Here is a 16,936-nt window from a genome sequence, read left to right on the forward strand (position 1 = left end):
TGGGTTTTTCTCCAAAAACAAAAGAGACAAAATAAAATATAAAGGAAGTCATTTTGTTTGAAAGTATAATGCGGGTAAACGTGAAAAATAACATCTAGAGCAAGCACGCAAGTCCAGTTACACAGTGACAACAAGAGTAGTTTTACCTTTTGGAAATTTAAACTCCATTAATGCAAACACTTATTGATTGCTGAATGACAGCAACTGGCTACAACTGGCCATTTAGAATACCAAACATGTTAGGTCAGATCTACTGCACACATTAGAAGTCCGAGGCCACGTGCCTTGAGATGACAGTGAAATTCTTTATGCTAGCATTAAATTTGACAACACGAAAACTGAATCCAAGCTCCTGCTTCAAAACCAGAGCAAAATACTGTGGTCGTAAGATTACTTGGAACCACGCTTTTTTTTTTTAAATAAACTGTGACATCTCAAATCTTCCTTTTTAACTGGCCACATTGAATACAGCTTGTTTTTTGTACTCCGTGATGCACTTGTGATGATCACTATGATACTTGCATACAGCCTGCAGCCAGAAAAGAAAAAATACGTGTTTCCTCGCTCCAAAATTTTTTAAAAATGCATTTTTTTGCAATTTACTCATGTTGGTTTATTGTTTCATCCCATGTTTGCATTGGCAAGAAATAATCAGGTCACTCATCACAATACTAAAAGAGAAAACAACCATTCAACACATCCATGGCAGTAACTCATATGGGAAGAATCATGTTGATTTTATGTATCTAATGAAGCTTTCGAGGTCTTCTTATAAAATTTGAGTTATGTTTTGAAATCCGTACACCTCCAACCCCATTTTATTCTCATCTAAGTCTGTTTTAGTATCGAGCTAGCAATTCCAGATCCTATGGTCAGGCATCAAGTGGTGGACATCAGAACTCAAACAGCTTGAATCAGAAGTGCCTGAAGATGTTCTCTGTCCTGTGCCCTGTCAGTTCTCCCTCACTATGGTTGACCACACTCCTGTCATTTTAGTAGCAAGTCTGTTAACCAGAAATCCTAGCAATGCAAGGTACAAGCAAGAATGCTCCTGTATAAGCACATCATCTCCCAGCAGACAAGTAGCATTACCTATCTGCCCCTGCAGAGGTTACTAAAATCCTCCTGTGACAGAGGTATACACCATTTTCAATTACTCTGTTTTACGGCTAAGACTATCCTTATCGTAATGTATTTTTTTCCTCGTAATTTAATTAAAATTTCCCTTCCTAGAAATTGATTTGATTCTCTCCTGTCCTCACCGTGGTAAGGTCATTTAGTGTAAAATATCCCCTATCTCTACAGATAGAAATGTGTCCTCTATCTATCCTCTATCATTTCAATCACTGCACTAACTCACAAGCATGCATGCTATGGGCCTTGCTGAATCAGAGCTGAGGAAGCTGGTAACAGGAAGAAAACAAAACTCAAAACTCAATTCAGAGCTCTCAGAGTTAACAAGTCAACTTCAATCCAGTGAAGTGAAAATGAATTTGCTACAGATCTTTCTCATGCTCAATTTATTTAGTTACTGTCACTGTGTGTCCTGTGAAGGATGAAAAATTGTTCTGTTGAAATCTGAAGCTAATTAGCCACAAATAAAAGAAACTTAGGTTACTGAACATTCTTTTCTAAACAAATGCGACTGTTATAGGAAGTAGGTGTATGTTCAAAAAAGCAAGCTTTAGCTCACACAAGCTGATATATTTTCCTCTTAATATTCCATGTACAAAGTACTTTCTATCTTCCACCAGATTCTCAATTTCCAGAAATATAGCTAAAAATCTGTGAAATGTGAAGTTCTTGAAAGACATTTCAACACTGGTAGAAATCTAATGACATCCATGAAAGCCACAAGCTTCAGCATGCGTTACTTGCATGTCCAATCTCATAAAATGCCACATCAAGATTAGGGTGACATATAGATAACAGAGAAATCAGACATGTTTATGCAGAAGCTTCCAGAACACGTCAAATTCCATCACACCCTCATTGTGCTATGTACTTGATACAATCAGGATAAACACTTTTTTATTTTCTTCTGGATGATAGATGCATTTTAAGTAGCTTTAAGATGTAAATATTCTTGGTTTTGGAGATGTAAATTCCAGTCAGATGACAAAACACTCATTAAATATAACACGGAAAGCACTTCTGCAATGGATATTTTCTATGGCATGTGGTAGTTTCATACAAACCTTACAGTTCATCACCCTGTGATGGTGGGAGGTAAGACTGCAGGCCGCAGACACACTATGAAGTGAATTTGCAAGTCAAGTTGAACCATGGATGAAGATCTGTGCTGCTGGCAGGTGCTTAGAATAAGGTTTCCTTGCATTTCATAAGTGTGAAATGAGTGATTTTGACTTTCAGAAGTGCACATAAAGCTGTCTCAATTGTTACAATACTGGTTTTTTTTTTTTTTGTTTGTTTGTTTTTTGTTTTTTTTTAAATATTGCTTTGGGAACATATCCTAATCTGTTTATATATAAAATGTACCCTTTCAGAACGGACTTATATCTTCCAGGTTAGACTGCTAGAAACTTATGTTTCATAAGTCCAAACCCTTAGTCACCGCACACTGTCAAAATGTGTCAGCCTATGAAAAAAAGACTGCATTTTGAAAATAGGTTTTTCATAACTGTCAAAAATATGAATATGTTAAGGCAATATAGGGAAAAAGATTAAATTCAAAATATTCTCATAAGGGAGCATCTAACAGAAGTGTCAGCAAATTTACTTATTCATGATATTTATCATATTTTTGGATAGTTAAATGCGTATGCACTAAATAAGAGTATCATGACCTGATAGTGCAATGACAGATACGTGACAAAAAGAAAAATGTTGCTATGTTCTATGCCAGTAAAAAAAACAAAACACAACAACAACAAAACAAAAACCAAAACAGAAGACAATAAGGAAAAACGAAGATTTATCTATTCAAGATGAACTATAACATCAGATAGAGATTAGAGATGGGTTTGCAATGAGAGAAGTACAGAGAATTCAATGAATTATAATATTACATAGGGAAAAATGTGGAAAACACTACATGTCTCTTCTGGATATCCATACAAGTGGTACAAAAGAAGAAAAGAAAGAAGTAAAAAAAACCCAATATATATATATATATATATAAAAAAGAAGTGAGAACAGCAACAAAATGATGATTCATTTGACAAAATGAAGTGGATATGTTCTCCAGATTTGACCAGGGGGGTAGCCTTTGCAGAAATTCAAAGATGATAATCCAGAAAAAGGCAGAAGCAAAGCCTTCACTAAATTCTAGGACAAGCTCAGGCACTTACGTGCAACAGAAACCATATTCTGCAAAAAAATGCAATGACTGTTTATATTCACTGGCAAAGTGAATGCTCAGTTGTTGGTGTGAAGATGGTGGGGGGAAAAAGGTCACATGAACAGAACTCAAACTGGTAAAGATTCAGTTGTGAGAGGAATGGAAAAGGGGTGAAAATACAGATTTGTAAGCAAGTATTAGCTATTTCTGTGGTAAAAAATAAATGCAAACAAAGACACACAATGAAAATGGAAGGAAATAAGCAAAGAAACATCTTAAAACCAACCAAGAGATGTTTAAAAACCAGTGACAGACCTAAAAGAAAAGCGTGTTTAAAATACAAAGGAAAATCCACATGGACTCTAACATCCAGTTAAATCTCAGTATAGAACAGAGACAAAAATATCGTAACAGAAGTGAAAAAAAAACAACCCAAGGATAGAACATTTGAAAAGAGTCTGTTTACACTTGGCCGTAAGAAGGCCATTAATAAATCTAGTGAGAACAATCTTGGAAGAATTAAGACGGAAAAAGCCAAATTTTTCTGAGTCTGAAAAGGCTGCTTACTTCTTTTCACTTACACTTCTGCATTCTCTAAAAATAGATGAGCTCAACCAGATAGTATAGCACAACCAAGCCAAAAACCCAAATCTGTCTTTATTAAGGCTTTGGCAACAGACTTCAGGAAACGGAGTTCAAAATGTCAAAGACCAACAACAGTAAAAAAGACATTTTCATAATTTCCACTGGTGTTAAGCATTCATCAATCATAAATAATAACAGAAAGGATCAGAGATCTTGAGCAGAATTAATTCATCATTGCAGTAAGAAGTAATTTTTAATAGGCTTCATCATTCTTTAAATCAGTCAGCCAATATGCTCAGTCTATGGAAGACACGAGTTGCTATACTTGTGATATATACCTTTATGAAATTCAAAATACTTTGAAAAACTACTGAGAAGAACTTCCACTGCAATAAATTCTTGTAAATACAGGAAATATCAGGCCACCAGAGTTGACCACCTTCAATATATTTCCACTGTAGATATTCCAACGTGTACTGGAGAAGGAGATGGAAACTCCACTTGAAACGTAAAATGTTTGAAATGTCTGCTCTAATGCCTGTATAGCTAATTTTTACGGAGATCAAAAATAAGAATAAATCCTGGCAAAAGGTTTTTGTGTACTCATTCTTTTGGTTTTAAAGAAAGAACTTCTGGTTTTCTTGGAAGTGTTTTTATTCGAGGTATACTGAAGAGTTCCCCCTGTCTTTTAGTGAAGTGGTCTCCTCCAGCAAATTTTCCAGAGACAAAGTACATTAACAATCATTTCTCATCATCATTCAGTGGCTGCTGAGCTTCTGGAAGACACAACTTTTGGCCTGTGAAAATTTCATCTCAGTAAAAACAGTACAGCTGTTGATGAATGGAAAAAAAATGTATGTACTGATATGCAAAGGCTAATTTTCACTGAGATCTGCAGAACTTCCCTAAAGTCAAAAAAGCTGCTCTGATTTACTCAAGCTCAGGGAACTGGCTTTCACTTCCAGTCCCTATCATCCAATTCCCACACAAATACTTGGTTAATTTAGATTGAAGTTGTGCAACTATTTTTCCCTTTGAAATCTATGGTGAGTGTATGTGTTTAGCTACAGGGAGACAAAAAAAATCACCCAAATGTCAAACCAAATTTTCAAGAAAGAAGCTTTCAGAGTTTTTAATGGTAAAACTGCCAAAAAATGTTACTGAAAAATGATATAACCTCCAAAGACATTAAAACTTAAATTAGAAGAATAAAACAGCTTCAGAGCTCTGAAATTAGTGCAGATCATAAAACAAATGCTAATTACAGAGTCACAAAGGGGACTCAAGTCAACAGACAGGAATTATACTATTTCAATTAGCTCTTTCAAATGACTGTATGTGTACATATACACGTATATATATACACATACATAGGTATGTACACACATTGCTTGAATAAACTCTTTCAGATGTCTGTATACATGATTACGTGAGCATGTATACATACTTGGACACAAAGAGCACAACAGCCTGATTCTTAAATCCTAAACAGAAACCTAACCAGACCTCAAACTGCATCTACAGTTTCCATGCTAAGCATTTCTGGCAACAAATAATGTGCCAAAGCAGACCAACCCTTTAAGACAAACAACAACGTACACATGTGCTCCAGCATTAGCTCAGGTATTGATGGTAATGAATCATTTTGATTCCTAACAGCTGAACATCATGATCAGTAACGGTGGTCAAGAGACAGTACAAGGCTGAGGAGAAGATACAGAGAAAACAAAATCCGTTGTTCTTGTTGAATAACGGATGAAGCACATCCAAGTGGATGTACACCTCTGCCTTTTGCTTCATAATGGTAGAAACGAATACCTACTGAAGTTAAGCTTATGCCATTAGAGATGAAACATTTCAGCAGAAAATACATAACTCTGAAAAAGTCACAAGAAAATTCATTTCAGGATCATAAGAGATTCAGGTCCCAAACTTCCTCTCTAATCAGAAGCATTCTCCAGAATAATCAATATGCTAAACATACTGGCAAAAATCATGCAAATTCAGTAATGGAGCAAAGAAGAACACTTTAAGAACAACAAAGCAGATTCACCTCAGAATTTTCTGAGAATTTTATTCCACTATGACTTCAAATATCTTTGACCTTTTGGCTTTCCCTTAGGATACCAGTGTATGATTTCTGATACTTGTATGAGACCAAATTTCGCACGGCACACAGCTTTGTTTCACATGTGGATTTTGTGTGAACTTCTACGAGACCAGAATTCAAACAGCTTGAATCAAAAATGCCTGAAGATGTTCTCCCTCCTGTGGTCGGTCAGTTCTCCCTCATCATGGCTGACCACATTCCTGTTTTATACACTCACACTAATAGGAGTATTCCAAACCATTGGTATTATCCATTCCCTATGGAGAGCTGTGGCAGAACCCTTCCAAGATCAACTCTAAATTTAGATGAAACTTAGGTTAACATCTGTGAAAACAGACACAACCATACCTGAACTTACACTTTCAACAGCACAGTAACTTCTGAAAAAGGGAAGCAGTACTGAGAACTGTGCTTTCTTTCTGGGTATGCATGTCAGATAGCAAAGAAAAACTTGCTTTTGCAACAAATTATTGGTTGATGAAATCTGCTCCTTACTTTGCCACTGTTTGCAATTCATTTTCTGCAAGACTTAACATGTTTACGTTGGGGTTTTCTCCCTTCCTGGCCTGAAAATGTTCCAGGACTTCAAGGACTTTATCTGTGTCAACTGTCCATCAAAAAGGATCTAAGTTCATATATTTTCAAAGATGACAGTGGAAGCGCCAGCAGATCTTTCTTCTTACAAAAGAGAATCTAAAGTAGCATGAGGAAGAAGGATTTTAAAATGGCCTGGCATAGATAATGGCTAACAGCTTACAAAGGACATGGTCCAAAGCCAGCTGAAACCAGCAAGAATTTTTCCATTGGCTCCAATAACTTCTGTATCAAGTCTCCAATGGACACTCTAACGTTACGATGCCAAAAGACAGCAACAATATGCTCTAAACTACGTTGTCACTTCTCCAGGAATTTTTCTTCAGTATATTTCTGAACTCATTGACGATCATAACAATGCTAGCATAGCTCTGATTTTTTAAATACATATTTTGGCTTCATATATCAATACTTTAGTCTCTATTGTAAAAAAAAAAAGAAGAAATTAAGAAATGAATTCAAAAATACAACAAATAGGTAAAGGGTAGTATTAGAAGGGTTATCTGAACACAAGAACAAAAACCACAAGAAAACTGCACACAAACCAATGGAAAGCCTTCTTATGTAACTGTTTGGAAAGAATTTAAAAAAAACAACTCCTAGCCCCCCCCCGCTCCAGATAATGTAAACCAGTGTATGGAACAAATGACTACAGAGCTAATAGACCCTACATCACTTTCACCTTCAGCATGATGCTTTCCTTTGTTTTCATATTCAGCCACAGGAAATTAAAAGTAGAATAATAAATTAAGACAATTCACAATCCAAAGCAAAAACATTACAAGTCTTGTCTTTTGCACAAACATAATAAGAAATTTTTTCCTTAATTCAACAGGTTTTCTCTCTCAAAAAAAATATTTTTTTATTTATTTTTGGGTGGTGGGGGCAGTTTTGAAAAGACAAGTTAATTTTAATTAATTACTAGTTAATGACTTTGACTTCTACAGCTAGGTTGATGTTGTCTTTCTGATCTATAACCTTTAGACTAGAACAAGGACGTTGTTTAAAATTTGTTAAATTTAGACGGCGCCACAAACCAGTATTACCCCCCTCCTGCCCCTGCTGCACTAATCTCCCATGCCAGCTGCTCAAACGTTTACATTTGGAGGGCTTTCTCTGTTTGTGCAGAAACGCTCTCTGCACAGTATCGCTCATCTGTACATTTGCCAGAATCAAGGCAAGAAAAGCCTTACTGCTGGAATTCTTGATTAATAAATAGTCTTAAATGTTTCTTCTGCCCTTCCCTCTTCTGTCAGATCCATTGCCATTAGGTTTTTACAAGGCAAAACTCTACAGTGCACTTTATTGGCCTAACTATTGTCCTATGCAAACAACTGTAAATCAAGCAAACTGAACCTGTGAAATTAAACCATCTCTGTGCTGAAATTGAGACGTGTACCTGAATATTTGCTGGAACAGAAATAAGAAAATGTTATAATCAGAGGAAAGTAAAAAAAGTAAGAATAATCATATTATAACGGTAATCTCTCCATGTCTCTGCATTGGATGCTTCAGAGTGCCTGCTCAGCTCATGTCCTGTGTTCCACCTGGCTCTCACCAGATCACCAAAGAACTGAAGCAGCAAAAACTCCAACAGGTGCTCAGTATGATACTGAAAATGTCACTGGGTCCACCTCCTATGCCTACAGCCCATCACTGCTTTAAGAACTCTCCAAGGCTGTTTTTCGCTATCTGCCTTGTCTTCTTCTGGTCCTCCTTCTTGTGTAAATGACAACAACAACAAACAAAGAAAAAATAACTACAAGAAAGAATATTTACATGAACATATTACTACTTCACATTATGTCTGTAGGAAGACTGGTCACTATTTGACACTCTCCCTTTCCCACTTGCCTCCCAAAATACTGCCAAGAACTGAACTGAAATACTAAACACAGGAAGATAAGAAAAAGCAGTGCCTAAAATACTTGCTACCATTTTTGTTAAGCTCATGGGAGAATATCAGCATTGGAGCTGCAAGCAAATGACCAATAAATTCTAATTTAGCAACTGCTCACTAGAAAAGAAGAATGTGAAACAGCTACATAGACTACAGGCATTACGTCTCTCCTAGTAGCTAACAGCCGAGTAGCACACACAGTAAAGAGTTTTATACAGTCCTTGCTTCACGTACACAACTTCTATTCAAGTTTAAGGGTGACCTGTAAGGACTGCTAAAACTTATGTAAATTCGACTTTGCATGACAGTACTAAGCCACCAAGTTCACTCTGGAAAACTCCCCCATCAAAGTGAAATGTTTTGTGTCCTGTCAGCAACTGTTGTTTTGCAAATCCTCCCTCATCCGTCATAAGATGTTATTGAGACATATGGTTTCACACACTACCAAGCAGCTCAGTTTTGCCAACGAACAATAATGCACAGAACAAATACGTGTAGAAATCATTAGATCTTCTAATTAAAAGAAATGTTATTATTTGCCACTACTTTTAATGAAATTGAGTCTTTGCTGTTCACAGAAGAGGCTTGGAAAAGAACCAGATCCTATTAGCACTCATGCTTCAAAAATTTTTTGCAAGTGAAAAGACATTACACCTTCACCAATATTGACAATCTCTACTGTATCTAAAAATCTAGTAGGATATTTTAGACTAGCATAATGAATCTATAGTTACATGGGACTTAGATTATGCCACTACAAAAACAGGTGTTATTACAAAAAAAAAAAAATTAAAAAATCTCCATTGTGTATAAGCAACATGGAGTCCATAGCATACAATTAGCCATTTCTGATTTCATCTACTAAAGGGCATTGGCATGAATACACCCTAATCCTTTCATTACAGTAGTTACATTTGGAAAGCTTTATAAGAAGAAGTATTTAGGATATTCATCATTAAATCAAACAGACACGTACGTTGTAATGGAATTAGTAATTCCAAGTAATTCCAAAACCATCCCAAAATTAAACAGAAAAAGCATTTTATGTACACAGAAATACGTGAAATCCCTTCTTAAGTAACTATATCTCTGCTTATCCAATATTCTTTCAAGGTGGTACTTTCAACGCCACTGTATGCTTGCCAGTTACCCTAAGAACAATATGCTGAATAAATTATGACCAAATAGGAATTACAAGGCTATTATATGCTATTAAGGGGCTCTAGTAATATTAAATGCCAAGAAAGCAAAGCCTGAGCGGTTGAGATGTCACTAGAAAAATCTCAAATGGAATTTAAGTTCGCCTTGTTTTTTTGTTGTTTTTTTTTTAATGTCCTTTTATTAATGCAAATTAAAAACCATTGGCCTTATTAGCTGCTGCTTTATTCTTTTTTTTCTTTTTTTTTTCAGCAAGTTAACTTCAAAACTTTTCAGTGAAATCAGTAACAGAAGATGAATCAGACATAAAAGGATTTTGGGTGGTTAAGGGTGTGTCACAAGGTCTTAATTAAACATCCGAGGGAGATATCTGAGCCAACTTACACCAGCCCAACTAGGTACATCCACAGAACGCAGAAGGAAGACATGTAGCCCAAGTCTGGAAACTCAATTGCCTCATATACCTGGCTAGCCTAACTTACCATGTTCTCATTAGCTTGGGCCTCTCGAAGTCATACCCCTCTGTGCTTTCCCTTCAATAAGCCTGACACGTATCCTTATGATGTGCTTACTCTCATTTTGGGGCCTGAATTCTGCTTCTGGGCATGCTGAGCACAAAACTGCTGAGAACCCACGCTCCTAACTTCTTGCCTAAACTCCTAACCTCCATCAGGATCCATGAAGTTGGCAAATCTCTGTCCTCATCAGCAAGGACTTAATCCAATTAGGCAAACCTAGGAAACCCAGCTCCACACAAAACCGAGCTGCTGGAAGAAGCAGCTGTTATATTTCTCTCATGTCTCATCCTCTGCACCCATCTACAAAGTTCATCGACTCTGTAAGAACATGGGAAATCCAAGTTCAAAACTTTATTCTAGTTGAGAAGAGTTAAACTTCCATACCTCCAGAGCAGAATGAGATTATCATCTGCTCAAACACATGAATGTGACTTTAGGTAGACTCAACTGAGCAGCAAGCATCAGCCATTTGGTTTCTCCAGTTCTAGCTTCAGTGACTTATTTGTTGGATCTAACATCTGCTTAGCATAAGACATACAAAAACATCTCTGGCGCTGGCACTGTAACACATAGTTGCCACCACACTTAAGTTAATTTGTTGTTAGTCTGAATAGTTAAGCTTGCTCTTGGTCTCTCCTTCTGAGTCACTGAATATTTGGATATCTTTACAAAAGGATGCTTCCCACATCAAGAATACCTCACTGCTTTGTTCCAGTCATCTCTAGCCCAGCCAGTACTTTGGTTTACATTACAAAAGAAGAAATAATTCTCTCAATAATGGTCCTGAGAGAGATAGATTGGCTGCTGTCTCTAAATGCACAGAAGGAATCCCAGACTTTGTTCTTTCACATTTTGGCTAACAATGGTAGGTGGCAGTTTTATAAAGTAAAAGCCTTAAACTCAAGATTTCATTCTGAGTAGAGGCAGGTAGCAGATGCACAGGTTGGCCAGACTTTAATGCATAAAATTGTGTACTGATTTAAGTGGCTTGAAAACGCAGAAAATTTGACTCTGATGCTTAGATTTAGTGTCCAAAATAACTAAAATTACTTCCTTCAAAATACCCTTCAAAAGCCACTGGAGGAACAGAACTTTCTAAGTTGTCCTTTCAACAGTACAACTGCAGAGGAAGAGACACAACTGTAGCTTTTCTGTTTTGTTTCTTATTATTTTTAACAAGCAGGTGAATTGTAGTGATTATATCAGAGTGCATTGTGGTTATTTTGCTCTCAATTGTGATATTTTATGTAAAGGCATCCTCTGGTGACCACTATGTGACAGACCTTAATTTAGTAAAGTTTTTCTTGCTGCAAAAAATTATTTAGCAACGTGGCTTGTACAAAACCAATTCTCAGCAGAGGAATGGAGGGAAAAAAAAGTTCAGCCAAAATGATTTCTTTTTTCTTTTTCTTTTTTCTTTTTATTTTTTTTAATCAAATGATTTAAGTCACTATTGCTTACTGAAGGAGGTAGCTAACAACAGACTCCTGAATGCATAAAGTTGGCAGTCCTGTGGCTATACAACCTAAGAAGCACAGCCAGAAGATGGGTCAGCCAACACCTCTCTTCACAAGAGTCTGTTTTCAAGAGCTTATAACATTATGATGCTTTAACCATAGCTGGTGAGACTTCCCATTCCAGGTGTCTGCCTCTGGCTAATTTTTATTTTATTTATTTTTTTTTCTTTGAGCCAAAGTAGTTCAGCTGGTTCTGAGAACCAGAATTTTCTTTTACACTCCACATTAACTACAAGGACGTTTTCTTTGAAGAGAAAGACTTTGGAAGAAGAAATTGAAGGCTGGTGTCAAGCAGCCACTGTTTCAAGCTCATCTGCTATCACGTACTGTTAGGAAAATTTAAAAGTATTATCTTAAATACATGAATGTATCCACAACTTATATAATTGAAGACAATGAATCCTCTAAGTGCACACCATAAAAGGAGGTGGGAAATGCTGCATCTTTTCAGCAGATGTAATTCTTGCTGAGAAACACCAGCACAATCTACCTAATCCATCCTTCTGCTCAAAGACAGAATCAAGTGTGGGTAGCTCATTCTCAAGACATTTCTAGAGGTTTTGCAGTATCAGGTGATCAGGTGATAAATATGTCACAATTGCTTTAAAAACCTACTCTGTTTTGAAATTTTCATGCAATTAGATTTTTTTTCCAAGTTAAATTTTCACTGTGATGAAGAAAATTACTTCTCCCATCCTCAGTGGAAAAGGAGAAAGCAAGGTGATCACCATATGTAAGTTGAATGCCAGTTACAAGCAAGCTAAATCTAGCAAAGTTCACCTCATCAGCAAGAAAAGTTCAAACTTTTTTTTTCCAAAGGATGGAAAGATGTAAAAATGAAGCTAACTGAAGTTACTGCTGTCATCGTGACCCCTACCCTGAGTTATTTGATATTTAATGAATTATTTTTCTTATAACCATAAGAATAGGTGCAGATACAAATCTTTTTTTTTTTTTTTTTCCCCTGAGTGTCATGCTCCGGCATCTAGCTTCTTCAACTTATACACATCTTTAACAAAAGAATGGTGAGGACAGACCAGTCTGCTGTAGTACTTAGATGACTCTCCACACTAATGCTGGGATTTATATTTTACAAACAGAACCACACGAAGCTACGTTTCAGTTGCTTCAAAGCCAGATCACAAAGCTACGTCTTGACAGTGTGGTCTAACTCTAACTGTTAAATGCTGTAGAACTGTTGCAGGATTTGACCCTACAAGTACCAATAAAACACCCTAAGAACTGCCAAGAGACCAAGGAACAAGCAAACAAAAACAAGACTACAAAGTGAATGCAACTTTCAGAAATGAAGAAGTATTAAAAGTTGATAGCTACCTACTTCCATTTATATACAAGGACAATATTCTCATTGCTGCAGCTGTTACTGCCTACTGCCCTAAACAGTACCTGGCTACGTGAGGTCAAATCCTGAACAGTGGACAAGACATTCAGTTATTGCTTGACACCCAACATGGTTGAGAAGTAATCACATTTTCAAATTATGTTTGTGTAACTGTACTTGATCCCTCTCCAACCACTTCTGAATTGGGAAAGTGTATCACGAATGCTCTAGTTCCTGCCAGCTCTGAGGCATAAAAGTTATAGTACATGAAGAGCAAACAAGGCCCTAAAAAGATGAATAATGTATATGTATGTAAGTTATTCATAGGGAACATAACTGTTTCTACCATTCAAAAAGTGACTGCCAAAGTTACGAATGTATTAGAAGTCCTGATGATTTTTTTTTCCCCAAACTTAAAGGCACTATCTTTCTTCTGAAAGATAACTTTGCTTCCTGTACAGAGACTAGAACAGAAAGCAAAAAACAAACAAAAACACCTCCCCACCCTCCTTTCCTAAAACAAACCATCAACTACCCCTAAAAACAGAACCGAAACAACAAAACCCCTATATATATCCACAATTTCTCTACTATCTACTTGAAATCTAAAATTACTTTTTTTTTCCTGGATATTTTTAATCATGAATATATATAATAACAGCCACGACAGCTCCATTCAGCAGCAAATTTCCAGATTACCTTCTTTGCTGAGGTTCACTGATTCTGTTATAAGACATTCAAATACATACCCAAGACTAGATTTTTATTTTTTATTTTTTTATTTCTTCTCTAAGTACTGACAAAAATGTTCTAACACTGGTCTGCTGGTTTGAACTAGAGAAACCTCGTGTGATAAGACTTTGTGCTGAAATTTCAAATCCTCCGATAAATGTTCCTGGCCGTACTTTTAAATATTTTTTCCCAAGCTGATTTATTACATAAGCAAATTCCACATCAGAGATACACATCGTTCAGCACTTGGAATGTGTTTTTTCACTCTTGATTTATGAAAACACAAAGGCCTCTAAAATAAAAACAGCTAATTTTAGAATTGCATTCCAAGTATCAGGTTTCATCTTGATCAACTGTTTACTTGAGGACAGTGACACCAAGTGGCAGAGATTACTCACACTCCCTCTTCCCAGCTGTTCTAAAATTCCAGCTATGAGACCATATACGGTACCCAAAAAAGGAATATAGTTAACCCTTCTGCATCTCCCAACTGCTTTATCTGTATGTTGTATTTATAAGCAAGTATGTTTCAATTGCGTTTGACTTGTGAAAAGATACTCTGGTTCCTCTACTTAGCACAAAACAGTATGTATTAAAAGCATAGATTTCTGCTTCATTTGCAATATACTGTTAGATTTCAGAACCACTAAATTGTCTACTGATGCATGCCATAATGAATTGTTGTTTTTTGTGCACTGCCATGGACAATTCTTCCATTTTTTACAGTCTCTACAGTGTTTAATTCTAATTTCTTTTTGCTCGTAGTCTAAGTGTACTTTCACCTCAGCACAGCTGTTGACTTTCGCATCTTGACTTAGAAAATCTGATTCTTCACCAGCAATCGAAGTTATTTTAATAATTCTAACAATAATTACAAAAATATGGAAGTGATGACAGTTTGGTTTATAAAAAGAGAATATAACTTGTGCTCAAATAAATACCAAAGATCTCTTACAGCTTTATTGCACTCCTGCATATTGGTCACTTTTCAGACAACAAAGAAAAAAATAAATATAGAACAGAGTCATTATTTTTTCCACACATTTTTCCACAATTCAGTGCACATTACCTCCATATAACAGCAGTAAAAGGATTTAAACTACGAATACCAACACACTCATCCTGCCCTTAATTCAGCTGTACTTCATCAGTTGCCTATCTCCATATAGGTAAGATTTTCCTGATCCTTTCACTATGCCAAAGGTAATCTTAGAAAGACAATACCAAACTATTTTCTTTACAAAAACTACTCTGAAACTTGAGTTTTGATTCCTGCACTACAATGAAAAATGCTGTCAAGATGACCCAAAGCAGTAAAAGAAAGCAGACTTGAGGATACCAAGAAAAGAAACCTTCCACTGGATGACACGTAGCTAGAAGAGCTACCTTATTTCAGTTAATTTTCTTCTGTACAATGAGATCTAAACGTGTATTTGACATATAGACCGCCATGTAAGATACCTCTTTGCTTGAGCAAGGATATTCAGTTCCACTGAAGCATATATAAGTGAGATTATCTTTGAGCAATCAGGGATTGCAGTGACTGAGTGGTCTCAAAGCCATGTCTATAAGCAGTCACTAAAACAAACTGTTAAAGTTCTGGAAGTATCTTCATTGGAATTTTCATTTGAATTTTATCTTAAAGTAATACAAGTGACCTATGCCAGCAAGCTATGCCAAGTTTATAGTATTTTATACTTCTTTTCCAAGATATACAGTTGTTAATATTTTTCTTGAAGCCCATCTAATCTGTTTGAAGGATGGACATTCTATGCTGCTGAGAGGATCAGCTAGACTAGTTTTATACATTTTTCAACTAATTTTAACAAAAAAGCATCAATTTAAACTGAGCTATTTCAGTACGTTCATTTAAGTATGTACTTGTAGGATGTCTTGGTAGGATCAGTGCTTATACAAACAGAAGTGTCGAGCCAGAAGTGAAAGATGTATACTCTGAACAATGTCTATATTGTTCTTGAAGATTAATGGCTCTTAAAAGAGAAAAAAATCTGTATTTGTGTAACTGAATACAAAGAACAGCTTTTCTACCATTTACTCCAAGATACCTTTGCTCTCTAAGCTATATTGATTATGCTTTTAAAAGGTTTTGACAAGACAGATTTTTTCATAGAAGAAAACAGAAAAAAGGTCTTCAATTGTGATTTGCCCTATCCAATTCCCTACAAAGATTAAGAGATGTCTCTCTTCAGAGAAGGCACCACACACAGGTGGAAAAGACAGTTCAGAGTATTTGAACTACCTTCTTTATATCCTCACTTGGAATCCCTTTTCTTCTTCTTCCTCCTCTTGTCTTAGCTGAGACAAAGAAATATACAAAGGCAGTGAATACAAACCACAAGCAGGTTTTATTTTGGGGGAGCTCATGAAGTTTTTTTTCCTGTACTCTATCTCGTATGTTTCAGTTACCGATGTGATCTTTACTACTGGAACTTTATATTACCAGAAAACTTAATAAAAGTTTATAGTTCTTCCATACAGTGCCACCCAAATTCTTAGTGTCATATGCAGCATTCTTAATTCTGTATTCTTTCATCATGAAGGTTTCACAGATTTGAAATTATGTGTTTTTTAATCTCACAGTGATTTATCCATTTTGCCCACATCTGATTTCTTTTATACGATCCTTTTAAGTTTAATTTGGATTCTCCTCTTTCACTCCTGTTCCATTTTTTCCATGATTTTCTGTAACTCTTCTCCTTGACTCGTGAATGTGCATATTTTATGGACCATTTTCCAAATATTTGTTTGTGAAATGGGAATTCAGAGCTGAGCCACACGTTTCAGGCTTCTATTATGTTATCAACATGGTCTTCTCCAGGTTTTGAAAATACAAGGAAAAAGAGCCAAGTAATTAAAAAAGCAAAAAGATACATTCAATTCATTATGGTTACAAATCCATCAGACCAGCTTTCAAAAATATTTAAGATTCACACTTCCTAACTAGAAACCTAAATCCTTTAATAGCCTGTCAGGAACTTAAAAACCTTCCTAAATGTGGTTCATAGGATTTTTGTACCACAAAAACTATTGAAGTACATAACAAAAACCCTTATGTTGTTAGCAGAGGTTTAAAACAAAAAAGTAGTCTCCATCCAGAAGTCACTCAAGAAACAACTAGAATGCTGCCATGCAGAAAGTAGATATGTAAAGGAATAAAA

Source organism: Meleagris gallopavo, chromosome 3 (genome assembly GCF_000146605.3).
Source record: "Meleagris gallopavo isolate NT-WF06-2002-E0010 breed Aviagen turkey brand Nicholas breeding stock chromosome 3, Turkey_5.1, whole genome shotgun sequence".
In the NCBI taxonomy this organism is placed as follows: Eukaryota; Metazoa; Chordata; class Aves; order Galliformes; family Phasianidae; genus Meleagris; species Meleagris gallopavo.